At 44.4% G+C, this 10,139-nt stretch overlaps 1 long non-coding RNA gene across 1 annotated transcript; it reads left to right on the plus strand.

Moving 5' to 3' along the window:
- The first annotated feature begins 29 nt into the window (after window positions 1-29).
- Window positions 30-9,838, plus strand: LOC145534517 (uncharacterized). The gene is made up of 3 exons (XR_014074709.1): window positions 30-1,002; window positions 5,263-5,356; window positions 6,306-9,838. It is a non-coding gene; the product is annotated as an uncharacterized LOC145534517 (long non-coding RNA).
- The last annotated feature ends 301 nt before the right edge of the window (window positions 9,839-10,139 follow it).

Genomic DNA, 10,139 nt, shown 5'->3' on the forward strand with positions numbered 1-10,139 from the left:
GCACCTTCCGGAGTTGCCCTGGTGAAATTCACAAGCAGCCCCTGAATGCAGAGCACAAGGAGAGGCCATAGCCAGGTGAATCCAGATTGGGAGGTGGCAGGCGTAAAAAGCAAGGAAATTTACCTACAAGGCTTATCTCGGCACTGCCCACCAGAATCTTAAAAGTTTTTATAGAGCCCTTAATGCAGTTCAGTCACATACAAAGTCCAGGTGATCTTAACAAGACTTTATTCTCTCAAGACTTTTTTTTTTTTTTTTGCAATGGCTGTTAGTATGAGAACAGTGGGTGGAAGATACACCTTCAAGGACCGGGGGTGGGTGAGGAGCCTCTGCTTCTCTTGGTCAACTGGCAGTCACACCCTCTCTCTGACCTCCTCCAACTGTATTTAAATAAGGCTGATGGTGATTGCAGCCATGAAATTAAGACGCTTACTCCTTGGAAGGAGGGTTATGGCCAACCTAGGTAGCATATTTAAAATCAGAGACATTACTTTGCCAACAAAAGTCTGTCTAGTCAAGGCTATGGTTTTTCCAGTGGTCATGTATGGATGTGAGAGTTGGACGGTGAAGAAAGCTGAGCACTGCAGAATTGATGCTTTTGAACCGTGGTGTTGGAGAAGACTCTTGAGAGTGCCTTGGACAGCAAGGAGATCCAATCAGTCCATCCTAAGGGAGATCAATCCTGGGTGTTCATTGGAAGGACTGATGTTGAAGCTGAACCTCCAATATTTTGGCCACCTCACGCGAAGAGTTGACTCATTGGAAAAGACCCTAATGCTGGGTAGGACTGGGGGCAAGAGGAGAAGGGGACGACAGAGGATGAGGTGGTTGGATGGCATCACTGACTTGATGGACATGGGTTTGGATAGACTCCAGGAGTTGGTGATGGACAGAGAGGCCTGGCGTGCTGCAATTTATGGGGTCGCAAAGAGTCAGACACGACTGAGCGACTGAACCGAACTGAATGACAAAACTATTGTTCTTCCAAAGCCTATGGGGAAAGTAAGAACTCTATTGCAAATGTCTTTCTTTCCCTTCACAATGTTGGGTCAATACCAAATGATTATGACACGGTAGAAAGCCTGGTAGAGTTTTCAAGATTATTTTTTGTATTATTAACGTGATCACTGACTGTTAGTCAATTTAGAAGCAATTATCACTGTCTGTACATCCTAGTCCAACTAAAGAGTTTAATTTAAAAGAGACGAGAATTGCTTGAATGCATAATTGCAGAAACACACACAGAACTATTGACTAAATGGTATTAATGCTAGAGGTTGCCCAGAGTGGCATGCATACACTGCAAAGCCTTTTATATCACATTCAATTTCCTTCCTACTGTATGTTCTGGGTAAAAATGTAAGTTACCCAGAGGATTGTGGAGATCTCTGGTTTTATGAGTGCAAATAACATGGCTTGGAACTCGCAATGCACAAGATGAGATAGGAGGGTCAGTGGAGTGTAACAGTTAGCACTTTCAAACCAAATCACCTGGGTTTGAATCCTGGCTCTGCTGTTTGCTAAATTTATGACCCAAGTTACTTAACCTTTGTGTGCCTTGGTTTCTTCATCTATAAATACTACCTTTCTCATAGAGCGCCTGTGAGGATTAACTGAGTTCATATTGTGAAGCTCTTAAAACAGTGTTGGTTACATTATCAGGCCTGTACAATGTTCTATACGTGCATGTTGAGTGTGGAGACAGAATGTACAGAGCTTGTTACTTAAAGGAAAGGTATTCTGCTGGCAATATTATAGCAGCAAAAACAAACAGCCTTTGGCACATACCAGCCAAACAGGCTCCCGAGGGTTGTACAGTCTTGGTTATTCTTTAGCTGTTACTACGAACACTTGCAGCTGGACTTGTCCTTCACAAAGCCACTTACTCTCTGGCTCTATATAGATTATACTTTGCACCTGGCATTTTCCACCTACATGCCCTGGTAGGATTCTGCATCTCAAAGGAAAGGAGCTCACAGCAAATAACTTCAGGGACACCAGACCAGGTTGCATTAAAAAAATATACATTTTCATGAGGATATATTAATAAACCTCTCCCTATTCGTCAGGGTAGGGAGACACAGTTCTAGCCTGCTGCGTACTGTCCTTTGACAGGCGAAGATAAAGCCATTTTTCTATTTCCTCTAAACTCTGTCTCTGTATTTTTTTTTAATTCAGCATTGGGGAATAGGGGGTCAAGATTCTGGCAACAACATCCATATGTCAGCCATTAGATCATAACATTTGTCACGCTACAAATGCATTAAGAGTCTGATGGAAGTGTGCTCATAATGTAGGACACAGGTTTTGGCCTACGATTTCGGCTTGTTTATGAGCCCCACGTAGTTCATGGGCTCTAGATAAGAAGCCTTGCCTTAAACTGGAACCAGGTTTACAGTGAAAACATACTGGCACAGTGAACATTAACCTATTTTTTTAAATTTCAAAATCTAAGATGTGTTATCAAGGATTTAGGGAGTTATGGACTCGGTTCCTTTCCCCTAAAATTCACGGGTCCATATGTCTAGACGCAACCCCCCAGTAACCTCAGAATGTAGCTCATTTGGAGGTAGAGTTTTCAAGAGGTAAATTACTTAAAATGAGATCATTTGAGCAGACCCTAATCCGATGTGAACTGGGGTCATTGTAAGAAGAAATTGGAACTCAGCCATGTCAAGAGGGAAGATTATGGGAAGACGCAAAGAGACAATGGCCACGTGCAAGTCAAGGAGGCAAGCCTCAGGAGAAATCAAACCTGCTGACAGCTTGATCTTGGACATCTAACCTCCAGGACTGGGAGAAAAACAACATTCTGCTGTTTAACCACCTTCCCCATGCCCAGCGTAGGGTGCAGCCCTGGCAAACGGACACATGGGGTAACAGGAACAGGGCGAGCACAGGGGTGTGCCACACTGGCGAGCTGAAGGGGTTGCAAAGAAAGAGGAAGAACACTTATCCTCTCACAATTTTTTTTTAAAGATTTTGTTTTGATGTGGCTTCCCACGTGGCACAGATTGGTAAAGAATCTGCCTACCAATGCAGGAGACACAGGTTCAGTCCCTGGGTGGGGAAGATCCCCTGGAGAAGGAAATGGCAACCCACTCCAGTATTCTTGCCTGGGAAGTCCCATGGATAGAGCAGCGTGTATCCATGGACTGGATAGACACAGTCCATAGGGTTGCAAAGAGTCAGACAGGACTGAGCACACACACACAGAATTTTTTAAAGTCTTTCTTGAATTTGTTACAATATTGCTTCTGTTTTATGTTTTGGGTTTTTTGGTGCTGAGGCATGTGGAATCTTAGTTCCCTGACCAGGGATCGAACCGGTACACCTTGCTTTGGAAGGCAAAGTCTCAACCACTGGACCACCAGGGAAGTCCCCCTTTACATTTTGATGTGTGGATATTGAAAAAAGGTAAAGAAAAACAGTTGCTGTTATGAATTCTGCTGAGATCCTGTTTGAAGCACATCCTTTGGAATTCCTAAATTATCATATCATGTGAGGCCCTTTGAGACCCTATGTCCAGATGAGCCAGCAGTTAATTCAGAGCTTTCATATCCAGGTGAATTTAATTACGTAGTAAGAGGAAAAGGTTCGATAGGCAGGCAAGTGCATGCAAACATGAATGATGTAGATATAGGTATTCCTGGCTGGGGGGACACTGTAGCTGTCCTTTGTCAAAATACTTGTCACGTTTGACCAGAGAGCAGAAATGGAATCTCCCTGCACAATACTTGAACTCTGGCCACACATACTTGAGGGTCATGGGAGGGCTGCTCCTGCAGGCAGACTGGACGTGAAGTCACCCCAGATGCTGCTTCTAAGAAAACAATAGCCCAATTCTGTGAGCCAGCCCTGGCCATTTTTTTCTCTTTTAGCACAGGCCCTGAAATAAAAGTCTGTATGTTATGGTGATGACCGATGAGAAGGAAGTGATAGAGAAAGAAAAGAAGAGAAAAAGCAAAGAAGGAGGAGCAGCCCATCATGGAATCGCTTCCCTGCAATCCATCCCGGGCAAGAATTGCTACCAGCTCCGGAGAGGACTCAGAACAAAATTCAGAAAGAGTCTGCTCCATAGAACCTCAGAAGAGGTTTCTTGGAGACTCAGCACTGACTTGTCAACACCTGCCTCTTGGAGCACACTTGATTGTAAATGTTTTTTTTTTAATTAATTTCTTTATTATAATTGGAGGATAACTACTTTACAACCGGAGAAGGCAACGCACAGAGTCGGACACGACTGAAGCGACTTAGCATAGCAGAGCATAGCATAGCATACTTTACAACATTGTGGTGGTTCTCGGATGTTGATACATAAGCGGGCAATGCTGCTCTTCAGTTTTCTTGAATAAAAGCAATTCTGGACCTAGCTTGCACAGATTTTACATATTATTTTTAGGAAGAACGTAGCATTCAGGAAATGTTTTAAATTGAGAACTTATTCCCGAGAGTACAAAAAGTTTCCCATTTACCCTGCCTGGGTCATTACCTCGGCTTGGTCCAACTGAACCTGAGCTATCTCGACAGCCGGTAAAAAATGAAGGTAATGACGCTGCCTCTCCAACCAAAGGCCAGGAAAAGTGAAGCATTAGAGAAATAAAGTAGGCCATTTGAGCAAAGATGCAAAATGCTGAAGAAGCAACATTTTCTAAAGTACCTAAGTGCGGCTTCCTTCAACATGGGACTCTTGCTTCTATTTTTTTCCAGATTTTGACATGGGCTTTTTTCTTTACAATTTTCTTTACCATTCCCTGTTTTAAAACATATACATAAAGTCAGACAGGGAAGGAGAAATGTGGTAAGACATCCCTTATATGCAGAATCTAAAAAGAAATGCTACAAATGAACTTATTTGTGAAACAGAAACAGACTTACAGACTCAGAGAATGAACTTAACAGTTGCTGGAGGGGGAAATATGTGGGGAGGAGATCGTTAGGGAGTTTGGGATGGACATGTACACACCGCTGTATTTAAATGGATAACCAACAAGGACCTGCCGTATAGCGCAGGGACCTCTGCTCAGTGTTTTGTGGCAGCCTGGATGCGAGGGGACTTTGGGGGAGAAAGAATACGTGTATGTGTACGGCTGAGTCCCTCTGCTGTCCACCAGAATCTATCATTGCTAATCTGCTATACTCCCATTTAAAATTTAAAAATTTACAAAAAATTAACACAGAAAAAGATAAAGCAAAATATAAGCATATTTTAATTTCAAGTCATATTTTCTCAACTTTCTCATTTTGTTTTCTCATTCCCAGGTCCACTACTCCACTGAAATCTCCCTGCTTTCACTCATCTGAGTTCATGCCATTGCTCTCAGTTCAGGGATTTTCACAGGAACGTTGCCGAAAAGTATGTTCTCCCACTTTAACATGATCCATCCCTCTCTAGCGTAGGGGCACTGCCTCATGCCTCTTTCTGTGAATAGGCTAACCGGATCCGCAGAGACAGAGTGAGGGGATGAAGGTGGTGACCTCATGGACTCTGGCACCAGGCTGCCTGGGTCTGAGCTCCGGTTGTGATGCTCACCAGCTGGGTGGCCTTCATGACTCCTCTAGGACTCCATTTCCCCATCTACAGAATGGGGACAGTATTGTCTCTCTCACAGCGGGTATTGTGAGTGTAAATTGAGTATATGAATAGTGAGTGAGAGTCGCTCAGTTGTGTCCAACTCTTTGCGACCTGACGGACTATACGGTCCATGGAATTCTCCAGGCCAGAATACTGGAGTGGGTAGCCTTTCCCTTCTCCAGGGGATCTTCCCAACCCAGGGATCAAACCCAGGTCTCCCACATTGCAGGCAGATTCTTTACCAGATGAGCCACAAGGGAAGCCTGAGTATATGTACACATCTGTCATAATATTTTTGTTTTTATCTTTTAGCCACCCCGTGGGGAATACGGGATACCAGTTCTCCCACCAGGGATTGAACCTGTGCCCTCTTCATTGGGAGGGTGGAGTCTAAGCCACTGGACCAGGGAAGTCCCTTAACACTATATATTTTGGAACCTCAGGACCCCCCAGAGATCATGACTCGATGGTAGAAATAATATGTGTCAACAGTTGTTCTCCTGTCCTATAACCTCATTTAGTTGGTTTATCTCTTTTACTAGATTTTTATGACCAGCATCATAAGATTAGCATCAAGAAAGCACTAATGTGATATAGATAAAAGGATAGATTTTGTAAAAGGTCTAAAAATATTAAGTTAGAGGTAGGAAATACCAATGACTTGGTAATTGCTCCAATAATTAAGCATTATTGTTAAAGTTTAATGGAGATTACTGCTTTTTCTTTCCAGGAGGTAAAGTGTTTGCAAGATTACTCAGTCTGTGGCCTTGTTGTTTATTCTTGTGCCATCTATTTGCCCCAGATTAAGAAAAAAGAAAGCGATTACGTCTTAATTACCTTATAATTTGTGGAGAAAAACAACAGAGATACTCCTGCTTATTTTGCATTTGGAGTTCAAGGAAGTATTCCGGTGTCATAAAAGTGGGTGGTGCAGTGGTAAGGAATCCACCTGCCAATGCAAGAGACTTGGGTCCAATCCCTGGATCGGACAGATCCCCTGGAGGAGGAAAAGGCAACCCACTCCAGTATTCTCGCCAGGGAAATCCTGTGGACAGAGGAGCCTGGTAGGCGATGGTGCATAGGGTAGCAGAGTCAGACACGACTGAAGCGACTTAGCACGTGGATCCTTATATCAAATTATCAAAACTGAGCATGGTTTCAGGAGCCCCTGAACTTGCAGTTGGTATCAGAAGTGCGGGTGGACTTATGTGGACTGCACCCTCAAACTTTGCAATTAATGCCAGGTACAAAATTGATGAACTTGCCCCCAAATTCAGTTTGTGAAACTCACAGGTCACATCCAGGAGAAACATCACTTAGTTAAGATGAGAAACACTGGAGGAACATGCCATATGGAATCACATACAATGTGTCAGACAGAGTCATGCTACCCAGAAGGGATACATTGGAGTGAGAGAAGCATTTGGCAAGCATTCCAAAAAGAAATGTGATATTCTTGGGCTAAAGGAAATAAAGGACTTGGACTCACTGTGAGAAAGACAAGCTAGTTTTTACAAAAAAAAAAGTAAAAATGAAAGCACAAAAGTGGGGAAAGCATGACACAGAATAATAGCGAGCCATTGAAGCAGATATTGTGGTTGACCCCTAAGAGCCATATTAGTCCCATATGATTAATCTAAGCCACTTGGGGTAATTCCAACCCCTTTTCTCAGTGACTGGGCTTCCCTTGTGGCTCAGCTGGTAAAGAATCCGCCTGCAATGTGGGAGACCTGGGTTTGATCCCTGGGTTGGGACGATCCCCTGGAGAAGAGAAAGGCTACCCACTCCACTATTCTTGCTGGAGAATTCCATGGACTGTATAGTCTGTGGGGTCGCAAAGAGTTGGACACGACTGAGCGACTTTCACTTTCTCAGTGACTGGTCTAGGAACGGGCATATACCCAAATCTAGCCAATGAGGCATGCAGGAAAGTGTTTGGGGGGCTTTTAAAATGCAGACATATGGAACTTCCCTGGTGGTACAGTGGCTGAGACTTCATGCTCTCAATGCAGGAGGCCAGAGTTAATCCCTGGTCAGGGAACTGGATTCCACATGCTGCAACCAAGAAGTTGCATGCCACAACTAAAGAACCTGCCCACCCCAACAAAGACCTGTTGTAGTCAAATAAATAAATAAATATTAAAAAAAAGAACGCAGACATAGGAAGCAATAATCTACCTCCTTCCTCTGGCCACTGTCGCGACTAAACATGTCATCTGGAACAATCCTGCTGCTGAGATGAGGGTGAAGATGAAGATGAGGATGAAGCTAACCCGTGGAGAGGAGACCAGAGTGGGAAGACTACGCAGAAGCAGAGCTGGAGCCCTGATGGTCTGCCCTGGGTATCTGTCCTCCACGAGGATTGTCTCTTAAATACCTTTAATATAATATTATATTACTTAAACCACTTACGACTGACTTTTCTGTTACTTGCAGCTAGTAGTGTGTGACAGACAGAATGACCCCTCCAAAAATGTCCACGCTGTCATCCTTAGCGGCATCTGTAGATTAGGTTCCATGGAGAACGGGGCTTTGCAGATGCAATTAAAGTCGCAGACCCTAAAATAGGAAAAATCATCCTCAATTATCTGGGTGGACTCACTCTAATCAAATCATGAAAGCAGAGAACTTTCTCTGGCTGGAGTTGCAGACATGAGGTAAAAAGGGAGATGAGAGAGATTCACAACATCGAATGAATCTGACCTGCTTTTGTTGGCTTTTAAGGGATATTTATTCATAAATTTTTGGCTGCTCTGGGTTTTCGTTGCTGCGCATGGCTTTCTCTAGTTGCGGCGAGCAGGGGCTCCTCTCTGCTGTGGTGCCTGGCTTCCCACTGTGGCGGCATCTCCGGTTGTGGAGTGTGGCCTCTACAGCTTGCAGGCTCGGTAGTTGTGGTCCATGAGTTTACTTGTCCCACGGCATGTGGAATCTTCCTGGACCAGGGATCAAACCCATATCCCCTGCGTTGGCAGGTGGATTATTAACCTTTGTACCACCAGGGAAGTCCCTTTAGTTAGCTTTAAAGATGAAGGGAACCACGAGCCAGGGAATGTGGACAGCCTCTAGACTTTGAGGATAATCCCTGGCTAACAGTCATCAAGGAAAGAGGGACCTCAGTCCTGTACTACATGTACCTGAATTCTGCTGACAACCCAAGTGCACCTGGGAGCAAATCTCCCCTAGAGCCTCCAGACAAAGTCTCAGACCAGCCAGTACCTCCATTTCAACCAGCTTGTCACACTGTGCCAGGATTTCCGACCCACAGAAACCATGAGATGATAAAGGGACTGTTTTAAATTTCTACAACTGTAGTAATTTGTTACCCCAGCAACAGGAAACAAATACACGGTGTCTGAGCTCATGAAGGGTTTTAGTTGGGAGTATCCTCAGGGTAAGGTGTGTAGACCGAGGGCCAGAGGTCATCTGAGGAGTCAGACCTGGTCCAAAAGAATAGAAGCCCACAGTAAACGTGACCAAGAACATCAGATCATCTAAGAGGTATAACCACTCCACCCTAAAGGAAATCAGTCCTGAATATTCATTGGAAGGACTGATGTTGAAGCTGAAACTCCAATACTTTGGCCACCTCATGCGAAGAGCTGACTCGTTTGAAAAGCCCCCGATGCTGGGAAAGAGTGAAGGCGGGAGGAGAAGGGGACGACAGAGGATGAGATAGTTGGATGGCATCATCAACTCAATGGGCATGAGTTTGAGTAAACTCCGGGAGTTGGTGATGGACAGGGAGGCCTGGCGCGCTGCAGTCCATGGGCTCGCAAAGAGTCGGACACGACTGAGTGACTGAACTGAACTGAACTGAAGAGGTAAATAAGATCTAGCAGCAACAGCAAAATGGAACAGGACTGGAAAAACCAGAGGCATACAGAGCAGATAGATGTCGCTGTAGGAAACCAGGCAGGGGTTCACAAAAGCCTACGTATGATTGACAGCATATGAAACCACGAGAATGAGAAAGAAAACTGGGTGGGGCTTGCAGCAATTAGCTGAATATTAGCATTCAAAGCTGAGTCTAAAGTTTGGGTGTGTACCAATTAGCAATGGCTGCTGAAGATCCAGGTATCAGATCTTAGAAGCATGAAGCTGGTACCAGTACATCTGTGACGGGCTACTGGATCAGCCAACCTTCTGTGTCTGCCCTACAGCACATGGTTAAATAAACAAAAAAGGAGGTTTTTCCCTTTTCATTTGAGGATACGAGCCAACACTGCTGTAGACATTTGAATTAATAAACGAGTACTAAGTGGACGTGCTTGTGAGAGTGTACATTTCTTCGTTGTCACATTTATTTCTTCCCCAAATGTCCTCTGAGATATCTCTGTGGTGGTGGTTTAGTCGCTAAGTCGTGTCCGACTCTTGCAATTCCATGGACAGAGGAGCCTGGCAGGCTACACTCCATGAGATTCTGCAGGCAAGAATACTGGAGTGGATTGCCGTTTCCTTCTCCAGAGATATCTCTGTGCCAGGCAGGAATCTCCTCAAGTGTTTCCAGTTACTCTCCATTCTTTAACCCTCACTCATATTTCCTCTTTTCTCTCTATTGTTCTTT

Source organism: Giraffa tippelskirchi, chromosome 14 (assembly GCF_054371585.1).
Source record: "Giraffa tippelskirchi isolate mGirTip1 chromosome 14, T2T-mGirTip1v1.2.pri, whole genome shotgun sequence".
Taxonomy (NCBI): Eukaryota; Metazoa; Chordata; class Mammalia; order Artiodactyla; family Giraffidae; genus Giraffa; species Giraffa tippelskirchi.